This window comes from Electrona antarctica, assembly GCF_951216825.1.
Source record: "Electrona antarctica genome assembly, chromosome: 19".
In the NCBI taxonomy this organism is placed as follows: domain Eukaryota; kingdom Metazoa; phylum Chordata; class Actinopteri; order Myctophiformes; family Myctophidae; genus Electrona; species Electrona antarctica.
In genome coordinates, this window is record NC_136800.1 from 800,779 (window position 1) to 805,590 (window position 4,812).

A 4,812-nucleotide genomic window follows, 5' to 3' on the forward strand; every position below is an offset into this window, starting at 1 on the left:
AAACAGGAAACAGCCAAGGCACTACAGGAGATCCATAACCAACAAGCCAAACTGCAAGAGGAAAAACTTAAGCTACAACAACTTAAGGCCCAGAAGGACATCAGAGTAGCAGCAGCACGGGTTCAAGCTTATAACCTATTTGAAAGTGATTCCGAACATTGCAATAAACCACCCTCTGCTCCTCCAAACATCACATCATGTTTCACAAAGTACCAAGCAGAAGCCTGTATAGCCTGTCACCCTATGGCCTCCCCCTTCCTAATGAATCGTAGGCCTGCGGATGAGAGGACCCCTAAAGGAGCCAGAGCTTTCCATACCACTATCCAGAATGACCCCAAGCCTGCATTCACCTGCCCCATATGTGCTCAGAAAGCACATAGTATTGCTACATGCCCCAGCTTTGCAAGGACAACTATGGAGGATAAGAAAGCTTACATTTTTGAAAACAACCTCTGCTTCGGATGCCTGAGAAAGGGACACGTCGGCAAGGAATGCAGGAGAAGACACACCTGTGGCATATGTAATCGACCTCATCCTACCTGCCTGCATAATGGCAGAGATAAGAGAACGGGGGGAGAAATGTCGAAGGACTCCACAGATAACCACACAAGTCACGAGACCCATGCTGCCATCGCATACTCGAGCACTATTCCTGTTTGCATGTCATCTACAGAGGACCCACAGAGGTGGGCGACTGAGTTGGAGTCTCGAGTAAACTGTTTAGAGGCCGAGTTAGATGACCTGCGCACCCATAAACGGATGGCCTTGGTGCATAATGAACACCTGCGGATAGAAGTGGCCGAAATCATGATAAGGAATGGAGAAACGGTGAAGCTTCTCAATACCATGAAACAGAGCCAGGATGATGTCCTCAAGGCCAAAGAGCAGCTAGACAGTGAGTCCCGGCAAGGGACCAAGACAGATCAGCAGCAGCAAGAGATCGATCGTCTGAATAAAGAACTGACGGAACAGAGAGCGGAATGGGCCAACATGCACAATGCTCTAGGAAATAAGGACATGGAGATTGATAGAAATCATAGAGAGCTAGAGGCCTTAAGGGCTCAGCTTAAACAACAGCTTGCCATCACTGTAGAGCAGAAGCAGGAGACTGAACAACTGAGAGAGGAACTGGATCAGACACAAATTGAATTAAATCATACAAACAGTGCCCTGCGAAGCAGAAAAACTAGTGACTCTCAGCTGAACAGTACCATAAAAGATCTACAGGCAGAAAATAATGATCTTGGGCGCTCTGTGAGGGATCAGGAGGCAGAGCTCTCCTCCCTGAGGGAGCAAACACGGATCCAGATGAACACCTTGGACCAGGAGAGGCAGAGAATCAACAAAGAACTGAAAAACGTACTGCCCCAACTCGAGCAGGAGTGTAGCGAAGGCAAGCAGACAAGGAAGCTACAGGAAGAACCGTTATGTCCGCTCCAGTGCACGGCGGTTGAGACCAAGGGCATTCTACCGAACGCTGTAGTCCAAATTGATGACCCCATACATGTCCACTGCAACAGGTCCCCGGAAGAGCTGGGAGACATGGCTGCTATAGAGGTCCCCTCCACCAAACATGGACAGCAACAAATTAATAACAGCCCAAACGGACTCATTAGGACAGACAACAATCAAAATGGAAAAGGACCTGAAAATGGAAAACTAATTGGCAGCAAGATCTTTCCTCTAATCCTGTCATCTAAAGGCCAATTGCAAAAGTGGTTCTTTACTTAAAAGTGAATCACCAATGTATCCTCTCAAACCTCATGTACCTTGTAAAGACATTTTGTGAATCATGTTCCGTTCAATCCAGAATGATTTGCCCTAGTAACATGATTGGGGGGAGTGTAACTGCCCGTGACACTAGGGTTTAACTTCAACTATTTCTTTATTTGAAGTCAATTTGTTTACTTACTTTGCCTATTTTTGGGTTGCCTTTAATCTGAAACTTCCTGTATTTTGGCTTACTTTTACTGTGAAACTTCCTGTCACTACACCTACATGTACTTGGCTGGGGCCTGCTAGTTAGAGAGATAGCATTCACACTGTGCTGAGCCAGATCAACAGGGAAGAGAGACGCACACCAGCGTTGGGTGTGCACTCCAGCGTGTGTTTGATAGACTGCGTGGCAAGGTATGAAATGTTTGATTGCTTATACGCACCGTGCACCTTTGTACTCACTTAAGTAAGGTTGCTTGTACATCACAGTTTTAGCGAACCGTTTTGACTGAAGTTGTGTTTTGTCTACAGTGCCTGTCACACTACGTTGTGGCCATTGACTGTTTTGATGTGACTGTTTGATGTGGCCTGAGATCCAAGTTGTTTTATGCAGCCCTTTAGCACCCTCGATGAGCAGATTGAGGTAAATGATTGTTTCTTTGTTTGGTTTTGTTTGGAGTTTCATTCATGATTTATTTGGGATTAATTGTATTTTGTTTGGCGTTTTTGTTTGGTTATTGTGCATTTTCCTCTGGTATTTATTTGTCTTAGAATTGAAATGAATTGAGTTCTCGTATCACTGCTTTTATAATTGACCATAAATTAATCATTTTATTGTTGATTGTATACCTGAAGTGATGAATTAAATGCACAGCTTTTATAATGAAACTATAAATATTTCGATTATGGAATTGTAACTATGTATTCTATATCTTTATAGTTTTCACGGTGTTGGAACAAAAATAAACACACCCGTCGAGACCATTCAACCTTGTCATCATTTCATCAATCGAGGGCGCTTACAATGGTCATTACACAACGATTGATTGTATCAGGACACACTTTGATGATCAGTAATCTGCTCTTGTGACAATTCCTGAACATTAGATGGATTCCTGGACATTAGATGGATTCTGTCTGAATAGACTAATGAGCGCATATACCCTTCTAGGCTTTCAACTGTGTTAGTTGAGAAAGTTTGACTTTTAATTTAATTACCCTCATTCTAACTCACACTGATTGATGGGGAGAATTTTGATTCATTTAATTGTCTCAATACTGACTTTCTCTGACTGTGGTCATACTAACATTCTCAGGATGAATGTCACATGAATACTTACAGCCTCAGTGACACTGTTACATGGATATTCAGTACACTAATAAAGTATGTAGTGTACGAGATCTGAACGGTTACACATGCCCGTATCCACAGACCTCACTGTATATATATATATATTTTATTGACTGATAGGCACATCTGGCTCTCTGTGTTTCATTGCTTGATGACAGCCGATCTGTCTGTCTGTGTATGTGTGTATGAGAGAGAGAGAGAGAGAGAGAGGTGAGGAACAGGGTGTGCATAGGAGGTTGTGGTTTTAGGGTGTGCTTGTTTTGCATGGGGCTCTGATTCAATTGAAACGAATGAAACAAGTGAAATATGAAGCAAAGATAAGACCGCGACCGTCTAACCCTGACCATAATACACTGCATCCCTTTGAAAATACGTGAAAATATGTGCTCTACCGGTTTGAGCTATGAGGATGATGATAGAAAAGTATGGGCATTATCTGAAGGGCGGAAAATACGATTGTCTTGTATGCGGTTCAAGAATCATCCATTTTAACTCTATACATTAGATTCAGGTGATAGTATCTTTGAAGACAGATTGCCTTACATACGAGTCTATGAATCTGAATTTGAGAGGTTGCTCCTATTTTGGAGTTCTGTAATTAGTGTGGTTGCCCTAACAGGGCAACCAGACTATTGTAATTGATAATTTGGATACTTTGACGCACTACTCCTCCCACAGTTTTTGGCGCACACACTCGAGCCATATGTCAAATCGACCAGCTTCATCGGGAATCGTGTGCTTGCTCATTGCTAAGAGATCCGTTGTATAGTTTAATTGATGATTAATTAATTAGTTCTCCATAGACTTATAATGGGGATGCCCACTTTATGTTTTGGCTTATAACTCTTGAACCATAGGTTGTAAAATCAAAATTATTTTGCCCTGGATTCCTTGGGTCATGACGCATCTCCCCATATAGGCCACGCCCATTTGCGTCAGGATAGACTTTCCGCCATTTTGAATTTTCTTCAAAACACACTTTTATTTTCTGATTCTACCGATTTTTTCCGATTCTCACATAAATCGGTACACATGATCTCTGGACCTATCGGACTGCGTTTCAATTTTTTTCAGATTTTTTGAATTTTTTTTGTCCGTATCGTTCGGCCTTAATCGTCGTCCAAAGTTAGTGGGAGGGGCCTATTTTACAAAAAATGCCTAAAATCACGAACGGAATGTCCAGATGTCGCGGGTAGTTTAATCAACCAAAAGCCAAAAGCGATTCCATTTTCATCCATAGGGGGCGCCGCAAATGCGAAAAATGTAACCGTTTCTTGCAGAAAAAATATTTTACGTTTTCCCCTATAACTCTTGAACCGTAAGTCGTAAAATCTAAATTTCCTTTTCCATGGATTCCTTGGGTCATGATGCATTTCCACAAATAGGCCACGCCCATTTTCAACCTAGAAAGAAATCCTGCAAAATTAGAATTTTCTCCAAAACACACTTTTGGCTCCTCCTACTACATATTTTGTCCAAATCTCACAAAAATCGGCACACATGATCTCCGGACCCATCCGATTAAAACACCAACTACAGAATTTTGGTACTGCGTATCGTTCGGTCGTAATCGTCGCCCAAAGATAGTAGGAGTGGCCTATTTCACAAAAAAGGCCATAAATCACGAACAGAATGTCCGATCCATCCCAAATTTTAATCACATGTCGCGGGTGGTTCAATCAACCAAGTTCCAAAAGCAATTCCATTTTCATCCATAGGGGGCGCCGCAAATGCCAAAAATGTAA

The 4,812-nt window shown here is 42.4% G+C and overlaps 1 long non-coding RNA gene across 1 annotated transcript; it reads left to right on the forward strand.

Annotated features, from left to right (window-relative positions):
- The first annotated feature begins 2,045 nt into the window (after positions 1–2,045).
- On the forward strand, positions 2,046–2,731 carry LOC306912626. The gene is made up of 3 exons (XR_013788409.1): positions 2,046–2,130; positions 2,248–2,359; positions 2,657–2,731. It is a non-coding gene; the product is annotated as an uncharacterized lncRNA (long non-coding RNA).
- The last annotated feature ends 2,081 nt before the right edge of the window (positions 2,732–4,812 follow it).